The 15131-nt window shown below is 40.5% G+C and overlaps 1 protein-coding gene across 1 annotated transcript in view; it reads right to left on the bottom strand.

Moving 5' to 3' along the window:
- The window catches only part of DNAH5 (dynein axonemal heavy chain 5), a 1226896-nt gene that overhangs the window by 895230 nt on the left and 316535 nt on the right, over positions 1-15131 (bottom strand). The gene's annotated exons all lie outside the window — the stretch shown is intronic.

Here is a 15131-nt window from a genome sequence, read left to right as displayed (position 1 = left end):
TTTTGTGTTACCATGCACTTTCTGAAGAATATGAAGTCTGATATTCAAATGTGTGTCATTTTTAACATTTGTTAACCAGGAAAGTCGGACTTGGAACAAAAGCTAATTTTTAGCAGAGGCCCAAGGAGAAACACTCCAGACAGACGCATGTCTTTGTAAGATGAGAGGACACTAGAGGAAACTAAAACAAGGAGAGCATACAGACTCCACACAGAAGGTAAGGCACCTCAGCCAAGAATCAGACCAGAGAACATGTAGCTGTTAGGCAACAATGGTACCACTGCACCAATGCACTACTGGCTTTGCAAGGACACTAAAATACAGAAACCACAGATTTTATGAGGAACAGTCAGAACAAGTATGAGGGAAAAATCTGCAACATTTTTACAAATGGTGGTGGGTAGGGAATTCAGGCTCTTCCCACCTGGGCACAAGGTGCAGGGTTCAAGCCTTATTCTCTACCCACCACCATGTAGTACCTGGGGCATTTTACACACAGACACAGACACACATCTTACCTGGATAGATGTAGTAGATCCCTTTGTTGCATTAAATCTACAGCCATTGCACTACAAGCCTGCCTGTGACCTATGTCCATTGGAGCAATACAGCCTGTGAGATGTTCTTCCCCCGACGAGACTTAAGCCTGACGACATTGCAGTCTGAGTCCGATCCCTTCCCAGTGACAGTCTATGCAGTTGCAACTGCATAGACTTCTGGGATCTCTGCTCTTGAATGTTTCCTAATCTGGACTGCTGCTGAGACAGTCTGTGCATGCTCCAGACTGTCTCAGCAGCAGTCCGGATATCAGAAATGCTGCTAGTGCACATGCGTGGGTCTGCTATTTGCGATTGTTTTTTTTTATTTTATTTTCTACTTTTCTATTTTCTTTTCTTTTTTACAGCTGGGGGGGGCTGCAGTCCAGCAGTCCAATAGCACGGGCCGACCCTGTCTAGATCTCAATTATGACATACAAAACAGGGCATTAAAAATGAGGCCCTCAAGGAATGAGGACACATATACTGCTGAGGACTGAAATAGGATGGATGAGGATGGACCTCCTCATCCAGATCTATTGTTACAGGAAAGTACATAACCTTCATAGCTGGTATAAGGAGGCCTGTGTTCATCAGCAGAAGGGCAGACCCCCAAAACCTGCCCTCTTGTGTGGTCATTCTCATGGGAATATACTTCTGATTTCTGTGGCCACTCTGAAGCACCTAAATCTACAAATCACATCCAGTTTGTAGTGAACTTCAAAAAGCATTCAGTGAAGCCCAAATAGATGCTGCACAAATATCATCCAAGGCTGCATTTTGGAGTCCTGGCTGAGAGGACAAAGTTTCAATATCTTTCACTCAACAAAATTTAATGCAGGCAGGCATCACTCCCTTGATGATATCACTTTGCAAACGTTGCAGTTGATTTATTATTGGATAAAAATATTAATAACAGAGAATAATACCTAAACACTTGGTTCTATCCATATAAAATCTAAGTTGGCTGTGTATATCCATGCAAAGTAACAAATACACTCCTCAATTTAAGCAGACTGCAAAGGATATAAGCAGATGGATTGACTGAGGTTAGTCTCACTGGTTACCCTAGGCATAAAAGATGGATTTGTTCATAAGAAACTTCTATCACTGTGAAGTACACGGAATGGAGGATTCACATATAATATTCACAGTTCTGAAACTCTTCTAGATGAGGTTGTGGCTACTAGAAACAGTATTTTCCATGACAGGAATGTCAGCTTTGAAGTTTAAGCTGGTTCAAACAGATGGGCAGTGTGTTTTTCCAAGTGCAGAGTACAAATCTCACTGAGGAATTACATCCATTATATGAGGTCTGATTAGAAATTTACCATTAAGGAAATCCTCATACACGGCAGTGCAGTGGTTAACTTTATTGCCTCACAGCAACAGATTCACTGGTTCGACTCTCAGCTGGGGTGCCTTCTGTGTAGAGTCTTCCCTGTATTCGCATAGGTTTCCGCTGGGTTCTCTGACTTCTTCCCACATTCCTAAGACATGCATCTGGCGCGTGTCTCCTCGGGCCTCAGCTGAAAAATGTCTCTTTCCTAATTGGACTTTACCGGTCAACAAATTTTAAATAAATAAATAAATTTTAAGAAGCCACACACAATGAATTTGAGCCTTGGTGTAAGTTGAAGACAGCAGCTTTTAAACAGGAATAATTCAGGCATGTAACAAATATTTAAGAAAAATAATCCATCACTGATGGCACTACGTTGAGAGAGTCCCATACTGAAAAAAACATGCATCTTTGCTCTTCAACAGCTTTCTATCATTGAGCTTCTAGGCAGAGGTAAGAATCAGGCCTACCCTGAGGTATATGTGGAGCCTCTGGCAATTATTCATATCTGCCAGCAGTCAGTTAAGGAGATGTGAAATTCCTGACTGCTAGTCAGTTCTGTTGGCACAAGGGCATAAGACCTTGTCTACAGCCCAGGTGAAATGAGTTTGATTACTAATTCTGAGGCTTGAGGGTTCTGGCAGAAGTGGATCTGTGGTCCCATCTTTGAGAGTTGGGTGAGGTGGAGAAAGATACGTACAGCTACATTTTTTTTATACAAAGGGCAGCAATGTAGTAAGTGACCTAGAGGAACAGGCTTATTACTCACCAAGCCATTGCCTGTTGCTTGCCTTCGTAAGTATGTAAACAGGAATATGCATTCACAAGGGTGGGCATTGTGAGACCCCAAAGTGATGTGGGTAGCCTATACATTCTTAGAGAAGGGGCTAGGATCTGTACATAACAATATTCTCATATCTGTGTTGCTACCAAAAGAATAAACTCCATTATCACTGCCTAAATGATGACCATTATGGACTGTTCTTGCCCTAGTGGATTGTTGCTTATTTCATTTTACTCCTTCTCCTTGGATATGGAACTGTAAAAACAGGAATATCTTATGAATTTAAATTGAGCTATAGGATATCCTGTCTTCTGCTTCTCTTTTGGCTGTACCCGTTAGGGGTCGCCACAGCAGATCATCTGTTTCCATTTCTTATTGTCCTCTGCATATTGCTCTGTCACACCAACCACCTGCATGTTCTCTCTCACCACATCCATAAACCTTATCTTAGGCCTTCCTCTTACCTGGCAGCTCCATCCTTAGCATCCTTTTCCCAATATACCCAGCATCCCTCCTCAGCACATGTCTAAACCAACACAATCTCGCCTCTCTGACTTTGTCTCCAAACCGTCCAACCTGAGCTAACCCTCTAATATACTAATTCCTAATCCTGTTCCATCCTTGTCACACCCACTGGAAATCTTAACATCTTTAACTCTGCCACTTCCAGCTCTGACTCTTGCCTTTTTGTCAATGCCACCATCTCCAACCCATCCTGTCTAGGAATTTATAAATAGAGGGATTGTCTATTAATTTTAATCAGTTAACTATTACTACTGGAAGCTATCATTGGGACATACTCTGAACATTCTATTTTTAGACTAAGAAGTCAGGAACAGTAAAGAACAGTATATCTGTAGCCAAAGGTAGATGTATTTTAGTTTAAATGTTATAAGGTTTTTCTTGCAATCTTTTAAGGCTGCAAATTACTTATTTTTATTTTCTGGTGCAAGCTTTTACTGTTTGGACATTTATTTAGACTACTTTAAGTTATCTTTGTTTGTTTGTTTGTGTCTTTCGGCTTCTCCCGGTTAGGGGTCGCCACAGCAGAACTCCGGTCCGCTAATGATTGGCAGTTGATTTTTACATACCGGCTTGCCAGGCCTGACGCACAACCTTCAACGAAGGTATGCCCATTCACGCATGTCTCCACGCAGAAGACGCTCTAGCTGAGAATCGAACCGGACAGTGTCTTACTGTGAGGTGACAACGCTACCGCAGCACTTTAAGTTATCTATTTCAGGTAAATAACTTTACTGTTTAAGGGATTATGCATTTTACCTGCATATCAAATTACTGGGTATCCAGACTTAGAAATATGCCTTCTTGAAGCTGTTTGTTATAATTTATAGGTTCATAGGTTCATAGGTAGGTACTAGGCTATCTGCCCGAAGGCATTTATAAGCCTAGCCAGAATGTGCTGGCTTTCGCCGCCCCCTTAGATTAGTTCCCTGTGCCTCTGTCTAGCAGAGCCACTGAAGTGATTGCCGGGTTAAACTTTATGTTTCCCATCCACTTGTCAAGGTTTCTCTTGAAAAGTACTAGCGAGGAGCTCTGCCTAATGTAGACTGGAATCTTGTTCCTAAGCATGGGAAGTCTCTGAGACAGGAATCTATCCCTCCAGCATGTCCTATTTATTGTTGTGGTGAGGTTTAGGTCCCTAGAGTGTGTGGCTCAAGGGGATAAGGTTTTATTTAGGTGGAGCATGTCCATCAATTCTGGGTTGGACATGGCCTTATATGTCAGGCAGAGATCACCTCTGAACAGGCGGTATGCAACCGAGTACGGCTGGAGTTTCTTCAGTTGAGCTGCATAGGGCATCTGTTTGAGGCCAGTGATCCTCTTGGTGAGGTACTTCTGTGGTCTTTCCAGCTGTTGCAGGTGTCTTGTAAGGTACATCCCAAATGGAGCATTGTACTCTATGATGGGTCTGGTGAGTGATGAGTAGAGGGGCAGAATGACCTCTTTTGATCTGGATGCAAACCTTTTTGTGATTAGGTAGGCCACATAGAAGGATTTTCTAACCACTTTGGCAATGTGATTATCAAAGGAGAGATTACTATCTACTTGGGTCCCCAGATCCCTTATTACATTTTCCATATTTAGGAAGACTACCACTTATGTGGTAGTGTGTTGGTACTTTGTTATTTCCAAAGGGAATAACTATGCACTTTTTGGCATTTAGCTTGAGGCCATGATTTTGACATCAGGTATCCGGTCTCAGTGAGACCCTTTTGGAGGATGTCTGTGTCAGCCAATGAGTCAATTATAGCCCCTAGTTTGCAGTTGTCTGCGAACTTGGTCAGCCATAGTCCTCCTGTGCTTGTCTGTACCTCTCAAAAGTATATGCCAAACAGGAGGGGGTCCTAGGACTGAGCCCTGGGGAGCACCACTTGTAACCGGTTTAGAGTTAGACCTAGCTCCCGCAACTCACACCATGTGGGTTCTGTCCGTGAGACAATTAGCAACCCATCTTGTGACATAGGGGTTTATGTTCAGGCTGGTGAGCTTGTCTATAATACCAGAATGGGGAATGGTGTTGAAGGCCTTTGTGAGGTTTAGGTAGGCTGTGTGTACCACCTTTCCCTCATCTATAGCTTTGGTAACTGTCTCAAAGAAGTCCACCAGGTTCAGGAGACATGATCTGCCCTTAACAAAGTCGAACTGGGTAGGGTCCAGTGTTTGGAGGTTCCCAATATCTCTGTTAATTAGATCCATGATGATGTGCTCCATAGCCTTGCAGACCAAGCTAGTCAGGCTTATAGGGCAATAGTTCCCAGGGTCTGTTGTAGCTCCACCTTTGTGGAATGGAATAACTGTTGCTGTGCAGCACTCTATGGGCACTTAGCCTGTGGAGAGGCTGAGTTCGAACGGTGTGTTTAGGTGAGAGGTTAATTCGTCTTTGAGCTCATGTAGGATGCAGCCTGGGACTCCGTCGGGTCCCACTGATGCTGTGTTTTTGGCTTTGGAGAGGGCTATTTTAACCTGAGTGTCTGTGATTTCAGGGGCTCTACATTCTTCTGGTATGGATATGAGCCCTTTTGGGGGTGAGAAGGAAGTGAAGTTTTTACTGAACCTGTCTGCCAGGATGTTGGCAATATCGGTTGGTTCAGTGTATTTTGTGCCATTCTGCATTAACTCTGAGCAGATCTGAGCATTGCCACTTAGATTCTTGACTTAGCTAATAAATGCCTTGTGGTTATCTTTGGAGTACTTGGCAAGTTTTCTTTCAAAGCTCGCCTTGGACGATTTTATGAGGGATCGTAGTTTCTTGCTGATACTGATCAGGGATGTCTTCCCTTCTTAGGATTTTACTCTTTTCTGTACTAGTTTCCACCTTCTATTGTATAGCTTGTTTATGGCAGGGATCCACCAGACTGGTTTCCTTTTCTTGGAGGAGTGAGTCTTGGTTTTGCTTGGGATAGCATGATCCATGCATTCTTGCAGGTGCCCGTAGAATGCATTAGTAAAGGATTTTGCAGCTTGAACAGCATTATCCTTCAGCATGGTTTCCTTGTCCAGGGGTGGGGGCGGAATGTGGATATCCAAAGTGATTTGTTTGTGGTCAGATCTAAGCAGAGAGGGGTTGACCTCCGCTGTGGAACACTGTATGCCCATGCTGGTGATGACCAGGTCCAATATGTTGTCACCTCTGGTGGGAGTGTTGACCAGTTGTTCCAGGGCGTTTGAGTTTATGAATTCTAGGAAATGTTGGGCAAGGGAGTTTTGCCCATTGTTAGTTGCACGTGGATAATCTCTGAAGCATCGTGCTGTGCCACTAACCTGGAGGTGTGGGTATCCTTGATGAATATGGATACTCCCCCGCCTTTTGTATTTCGGTCAGGGTTCTGTGGCCAAATAATATGGCATGAGTTGTAGCCTGGTAGTGCTGGGGTGCTCTCTGGAGCCTTAAACCAGGTTTCTGTTACTAAACATATATCGATTTTCTCCATACTGAGGAGTGCCTCGAGTGCGTGCATTTTGAGGTTTAGACATCTGACATTGAGTAGCATTACCCTCAGATTTTTGTTACTTTTGATATTTACGGCAGTGGGTTTGTCTTTTGAGTCTTGCCTAAAAAAGGCAATATGGGGGTGGCAAGAGCCTTGGCCAGTATTCGAAATCCTAAGGGCGACAGGTGCAAGTCGTCTCTAGCGAAGCAGTGTGGCTTGTTGAGCATGTTATCCCAGGTAGACAGACACTGGATCCCCTTTGAATGACACCAGATACTTAGCCAATTGTTGAAATTGATATTTTTTTTCTTTATACCGTTGTATCATTCTTGGTAAGGGCAGGATGCTACTCAGGGTCAGGGTCATACCGGCCTGGGCAACATGATCAGAGAGCTCTTCCATGTCTCTTTTCATGTAGTCCAGGGAGGTATGGCTCAGGTCATTCACACCAACATGGACAATGACAGAGTCATATTTGTACTTGTTCTGGAGTGACCTGAGTGCTTGTGTTATGTGGCAGATCCTGGCACCCGACAGGCAGCTAACAGTAACCTTCTCCTTATTCAGCCTAGTGAGTGGGACGTCAGTGCGCCTGACTATAGAGTCACCTATTACAAGTATGTTGGGTATATTATTTTGCCTTGAGGGCTGTGATTGCGTGGCACACTGGTTTTGTGAAGTATGTGTTTCATGGTTTGTGTTGAGGGGTGGAGGTTGCTTGGATGTCTGCTTTGGAGGGCTCTGCTACTTTTGCAGATTTTTATTTAGAGCCTCTGAGTATGTTTTCGTGTATTTACGTGTGTTTTTTACCGGTGCTGGTTTAATGGGTCTATGTGAGACTGGTGGTGTGATGCCAGTATTTCTCTTCTCCTCTTGACTGTCTGATCCAGTCTTGGGTTGAGAGAGCTTAGCCTCCAGTCTGGCTGTATAATTGCATCTCTCAGATGTATTAGTGTTTGGTGGTAGGAGGAGAGGTTGTCTGTGTACATGAGGTTGTTACATTGCCTCAAAATGCACAGATTTACCAGTTGGACTGGAGAGTACACCTTAAACTGTCCTTTGGACATGCCTGGATAGGTACACTAAACTGTTTTACTGAATGGCTGGTAAGGCCAAATAGAGAGCCTTGTCATTCTGTAGTGCTAGGGTTTATAAGTGCTTGCTATGAGTTTTGAGCAAGTACTGGGCTGAGACATGAATGGCTTAAGTGCTTAAGTTGAAAGTTTGTCTAGTTCCAAGAAAAAAATTGAAGAGGAGACTTTGTGGAGCCAGGAATAGTTATACCCTAGCTAACCGGCGCTGCCCGGCGAGCAAAACTAGGCAAATGTGGTTTTTATAGTAGGGAAATGAAAGAGATAGAAATTAGCCCAAAATGGCCAACAAACTACTACTTTCTGACCTGAAACCACTCCTCCAGGGAAAGATAGGCTGCTCAAAGCTTCCCTCTCTGACAGGTGAACAGAGAAACTTCCTTCTATCCAAGTATGGTATGGGCAAACACAGAGATCTGTAACACAACCCTGAATTCAGCACTAACCTGAAAACCAGACTATGCTAGCCTAGAAAGGTGGGAAACAAGTATAAATATATATATATATATATATATATATATATATATATATATATACATATATATATATATATATATCTATATATATATATATATATATATATATTTATTTATTTTTTTCCAGAAAATAAAGCAGATACAATCAAAAAACACTTTAAGTGTGCATAAAAAGATGCTTATTGTTATATATCTCAGTTCAGAGTTGTAGTCAATGCCCCTAGTAATAAAGAGACTGGCTTTTTTATAGGTAACTAGTTAGATGCATTTTCCTGTTTTGTTAGTTTTGACTTACTGATAGCAGCATACCTCCAAGAGTAGGAAGGACAGAGCTAGTGCTGGAGAGGCACTATTTATCCACCCCACCCCCATTCTGAAAAGAAAAATAGTTTGTGTATTTATACGCAATAATATATTTTTTTTTTGCTCCCCTACCAGGACCTCACCTGATAGCTCCTCTGCTAGCACCCAGTTAGCCATTCATTCTATGGGAATGCATAACAGGGCATTCACATGTTAGGTGAGAGCCCTGTAGCCCTTTTGTTCCTGATCAGGAATTCTGACCACACTTCATTCCCCTGGGTAGAGAGCAGATCAGCTGGCTGGTCCTGGAAGGGTAGCCTACTCTCCTTATAATTACATGTTGTTCTCCATTTCCATAAGAAGGGAGAGCTGCTGCTTGAGCCAGAAGAGAGTCACCACAATTATCTTTGAGGAGCCCTTCTGAATATTAGTAGAAAGAGTGAAAACACATGAAGGAACATTCATGTACAAGGAAAAGAAAATGTATCTGTTTTCCAGGAATTCTGTTGTAAGTGTGGACATAAACAAAGCTATGGAAGGTGCTCCCCACAGCTGTATCAATTCTTGGAAGACCCCCAATTCAGTTTCCATTTATTAGGGTATGTCTTAGTCCTGCTCAGCTTGTCTGCTACACAATTTTGCTATGCCTGTAGAGTGAGTTTGTGCTGAAAAGCTATATCCCAGCCTTCCATGGATAGTGTGCACAGAGGGTAAGGCCTGGTTCCTCCTTGCTTGTTTATGCATATCACTGTGGTGTTGTCTGTAAACACTTGACGAGGTCAAGAGACCACAAATGGTTGAAAGAATTGAGAACATTTATAATAGCCAACATATTTTTATGTGTTTTGTTTTTTCTCTTTGGTTCCAAAATCCTGTCACTCTTATCCCTATAGACACTGCTCCTCAAGCAATCTATAAAGTATCTGTTGTGACCAACTGTGATGGAGCATGAAGGGAGAATAAGAAACACAGATTTTGAGAAACTGTCTCTCTACCACAAAAATCTCACTGTTTACAAATCCCAAAACTAGAATTTGAAATGTCAGGGATGTTGATGTTGGGTCCAAAAAGATTTTGATATCATTGATTTTTTTTCATGTGGAGTCTTGCAAGAGTACCATGAGTAATCATAAATGTCATAAGACCTAGCATCCTGAGGAATTCCTTTGTGCAGACAGTGGCCTGAGTGGAAAATCTCATGAAAAAATCTAAATGCAGATCTAGTTTCCTGAGAAAGAAAACTCTTTGAACTGAGGTGTCCAGGAAACACCCCAGGAAAACAATCCTGTGATAAGGAATCAGCCAACACATTTGTAAGCTCTCTTGGAATCCCTGCCTGTGGAGATAAGTTACTCAACTGAAAGATTTTAAACAGTTTGACAAAGTCTCTGCAAAGATAAGCAAGTCATCTAAACATGGAAAAATGTGAATATCTTGAGTTTGCAGTAGGCTATCACAGGAGACAGAAACTTTTTGAGCACCCATGGAGTAGTAGCTAGACCAAAGGGTAATACAGAGAATAGATAATTTAATACAGACCAGAAAACCTTTAGAAATGTCTGAAATCTGGGTCTATAGGAATGCAATGATATGTGTCTTTTAAATGTATAGTCATGAACACTCAAATGGGGAATAAGGGGTAACAAGTTGTGAACTGACAGCATTTTAAACATGGAAACTATCACAATGGATTCAAAAAAGAAAGATCCAGTATGGGCCTCCAAGAATCTTCTTTCTTTGGTAAAAGGACAATCCTGGAATAAAACCCTTCCCCTGAAGAGGAGGGACAATTTTAATTACCTGCTGAGCAAGCATATGCTGCACGACAGGACGGAAAAGAAGAGTCTGGTCAGGCAGGTAAAACCGAATTCCCCAAAAAGGAGGGCAATACTCCCACTAACATCAGTAACCTTCATGGAATACTCTCAGAAATCATCTATCTGAAACAATCTGTTGCCAAAGACAGACTTGGCAGTTCAAACTTTTTGAAGGATTAAAGGACTGCCAGGGTGGGAGGGGTTGGAAATCCTTCATACAGACATTTAAATTTATTAGACTGTCCTTTGTTATGTGGGATTCCTGCTTTTTTTTTTTTTTTTTGGAACTGCCCTGGCATTGTCTTCTAAACATTTGCTTTTCAGTAGCTTGCAGAAACTGTTTATTTGGAGAGGGACCATTCAATCCCTTGGCAAATGTAGAGAAGAAAGCAGAAAAATCTGAGAGATCCCTTGAATCAGCTTTCCTCTCTCATCACACTTTAATGATCTCTGCAGCAGAGGGTCCAAACACTAGTGCTCTATCCAAGGGGTAATTTAAAATCTTATTTTGGCATCCTCTGGAAAGTTTTGAGAACACAGCCAGGAAAAGCTCCTCATAACAGTTCCAGTAGCACCAGCCCTGGAAGTGGTATTAGCCGAATCATAACCTTATTTTAAATAATGGACATTTACTTGAGAAACAGAAGACCCCAAGTTGAACAAAGCAGACTTCTCCTCGAAGAAGGCATGCCAAAATATTCCTCATATTCTCACAACAATGAATAAAATACGCTGCGCTATCTTCTCTAGCAACGAAATAAGAGGAAACGCAGTGTAAACAGCAAAAACAGCCAAGATGTTTATTACAGCAACTCACAACAACACTCGATCACAGAGATGTAATCCAAGGTTAAGCGCTTTCACCTATCCCATGTAGGCTTCTTCAGAACAAAAAAACAGTTTAAATCCACAGTTTAAGTAACCTTTTTGGCGCGAAATAGTGTTGCTATACATAATGCTTAAAGCTATATCCATCGTTTAACCATAACTAGTTAAACATCCTAATATTTATTATTTATTAACTATACATTTAAATACTTTCAAAATTTTATCTAAATACTTGCAAAATTTTTGTTGCTACCTGTCCTATGTTTTTTCATGCAATTCTAATTGTATAAATGTTAAATGTTCGTTACAAACAATTGATATACTCCTATTGTGACACTTAATTAATAAAATGAAAATAAACTGTATATTTTAAAAAATACATAAGAATATTACAAAAATCTACTGTTAAAAGATTTTCAATCAGTTAAAAAAGTTCTTAATCAACTAAAAAACATAGTTGTGCATTGTTTATGTTGAGTGTGGTTTAAAAATGAAATAAAGTGAATGTGCTTAATAAATATATACAAATTTTATACAAATTATATATAAATATATAAATATGACTATATATATATAAAATTTATATAAGTATAAATGTATGAAAAATATTCAAAATATTTGTATACTGGGTTAATTGAAAAATATTATGGAATGTTTTGTGGTGTGTGAAATAATGTACACCATTGAATGATAGACTATCATTCTAAACTAAATAAAAAAATACCTTACATGTGTAAACTTTCTTTGTGTACACTTGTTGCAAACCTTCTTGGAAAACCAGTGGTCATATACAAATTTCATCATAGGGATAATTTCTATTTTACTATTTTACTAACAATGGTTTCACTGCTATAGAATCGTTCAAACCAGGTTCAGTAGCAGCATCTGTAAACAGCTGCCACCATATTTCTTTGCAGCTTAACAAATCTTTACTACTACCCCCTCTCAGGTTTGGTTTGATGTGTTCTAAAATACCAAAGGTGAAACTATGATTAACACCCTCCTTTTCCACATGCCTGTATAGGGCATTATTCCTGTCTTTCCTTCTAATACAGTACATGTGGTCATAAATTCTCCTTTTGAATGCCCCCTCTGTTTTTCCAATGTAATTTGCTGTGCATTTTTGACATTTGGCCATATATATAACAAAAGATGTATTGCAATTGCCCTTTGCTAACCTAATTACTGTCCTGTTGATGTTGTCCAAGGTGATCTCAGCTTGCCCCATGATAAACCTACATTGGTTGCAATTTCCGCATTTCTTAGTGGATAATAGACAACCATTTTCACCTCTTTTGAAATTAGTCTCTTTACCCGATTCCAAAATTCTCTTCAAATTATGTGCCATTTTATAAACAATGAGGGGTTTATCACCTAATATTTTAGATAATTCTGGGTTCACACGAAATATTTCCCAATGTTTCTCCAATATTTCCTTGATTTTATTAACATGTAGTAACATGTTTTATTAAGTATGGGAGTATACATGCCTTCTGATATTTGCTGACACTTGTTAGTTCTTTTTCTTGTTCTACTAGGTCATTACCCCTATGGGTGCCCACCAAGGTCACTCCAAAAGCCATAGAGGATGCATCACCCCCCACCCCCAGGCTCATGGTGGCTGTATGGACTCACCAATGGAACCAAAGAAATAAGATCCAAGGAACCACCTTTGACCACAGCAGAGTCACCCACTTGCAGATGAGGCATTTTATCAGCTTGCTGTGGTAGCAAAGGCTGCTTAACAGTCTTTTTCTTTTCATGTTTTGAAGCAATTAGAATCAAGGAACAGGTAGGCTGCTCTATTGTTAAGCATAAAAAGGTGCTTAATTCCTGAGGAATCCTGGTGCCAATAGTCAGTAAAAGAGTTAAGTTGTTAAAAAAAAAATAAAATTACCCCATTAAAACACAGCAAGTACTGTAAAAATTTACCCTATTCCCCAAAAGTACAACAAAAAAACTTTTGCCAAAAAATAAAGTTAGTTTTAACAACTTTTTACCACGAAAGTAAAAAAAAAGTAACACTTACTCTTAAAAGTGTAGAAAAAGTCACATGAGAGTCATTAAAATACTTTCTACTAGATAAAATTAATAAGTTTTACAAACATTTTCTGTCATATGTTTTCTGTCATCAGAAGTAAAGTTGAAGTTTTTTCCTCAAAGGGAATACTTCTATCTAACAATGGAGCAGCATTAGCAAGACAGTCTATCTTCAAAAGCTTGCACAGATTTGATCTCTGATGACTGGTAAGCTCCGAAGGCCTTGGTGCCAAAATTTGACTTTTAGTCAGCTCAGCTTGAGCTAACAGTTTAGGTATGTAGAAGGTGCACTGAAAGCTTTGGAAGCCGATTGGCCATTGTATCCTATACAAAACACAATCCATTTAGCTGAGGCTATTTTCTCTCTGGTTTAAACAGGCATCTATGAACATGTTTTCCAATTTGATGCTTAATTTTATTTTGAATTATAGTTTCTTATTTTTTTGTTTATTGCATGAGGATACATACACACACAAACACACACATAGATATGTGTATGTGTATATATATATATATGTGTGTGTGTGTGTGTGTGTATACATTATATATATATATATATATATATATATATATATATATATATATAAAGATCTACTGAAATGAAACCTCTCTCCCCTTCGTCTCCAAGCCTATACTTTCAACTTCTATAAATATCTTGTGCACAGCTGTTATATAATACACCCCCTTGTAATCCATACTTTTAACCGCATCCACCTTTCCTTCCTCTTATTGTGCTGCTATCAGTGCTTTCTCTCCCTTCCTACCTATACTTCTTGCCCTTAATTAGATCTAGACCGGATTCCACTCCACAGCCTGTTTTCTTTTCCTTTTCTCTTAAGATGTTTCCCCATCGACAATCTCTTTACTTACTGCAACCTACCTGATAGTTTCTGGCACCTTTCTTCATCTGGGCCAACCCACTACACTTGAGCTCACTCCACTCTCCTACTCCCATTCCCACTCACCCACCCCCTCTTTCCTTAGATTTACAATCTTACCACCACACCCCTTCCTGCATTGCAAACCCATCACCTTCCACTTCCTCTCCATAACTACTTCCCCATCTGAAATTAAGCACACTTCAACCACTCACTTCCTCCACACCCTCCAACCCACCCTATCCAATACACCAGTGCCCTCTCTACTTACACTGTTCCACTTTAACATCCACATCCACCTAACTCTCCCACTACTTATCCTTTTTACAGTCTCTACCTCATGACAAACAACTGTCCTACCCTACCATATCTCCTACAACTTTAGCCAACCTAACTTATAAAGATAACATCCACTCCTTCAGCATCTCTCCATCACTCTAACTTCTCTAATATTTGCCTTCTCAAATTTAACATACTTCAGTATACCTCCCTCTATTCTAAATCTAAATTAAAGCCCATCACTTTCTACCCCCTCCATGCACTATTTAATATACCCACACTTACCTTACTTCTCTCCAGTGATATCCACCCCAAACCTAGCCCCACTTTCACATCTCCAAATGCCAATCACAAAACCTCACCCCCCAACTCCCTCCTCACTCCAACCCCCCTTTACCCTCCCTTCCAGTCCAGCGACTTCCTACCCAAGAAGCATCTGTATCTACTCTCTGAATTCCCAAAACATTGTCAGCAAAACCTCAGAACTACACGCCTGGATAGCCCATTACTCCCCACATATTCTTGCCCTATCTGAAACTTGGCTAAAACCTTCTATCCCTAATACTGCAGTCTTACCACCTGGCTATAACATCTTCTGATCTAACAGAATCCCTAAGAAAGGTGGAGGCATTGCTATCCTCTATTCTTATCAACTTAACCTCTCACCCTTTACCATCCCTGTTCCAAATTTCCACCCTGCCAAAATACTCATTCTGAACTGCCACCTAAATTCACACAAGAAATTTGCCATAGCCTCCATATACATCCTAACAGATGATAATAGCTCCACTTTTGTGCATATTC

Source organism: Protopterus annectens, chromosome 3.part0 (assembly GCF_019279795.1).
Source record: "Protopterus annectens isolate FY-2018-M chromosome 3.part0, PAN1.0, whole genome shotgun sequence".
Lineage (NCBI taxonomy): Eukaryota > Metazoa > Chordata > Ceratodontiformes > Protopteridae > Protopterus > Protopterus annectens.
Note: the sequence above shows the minus strand (reverse complement) of the source record. Positions and strands in the feature narration are given on the sequence as shown.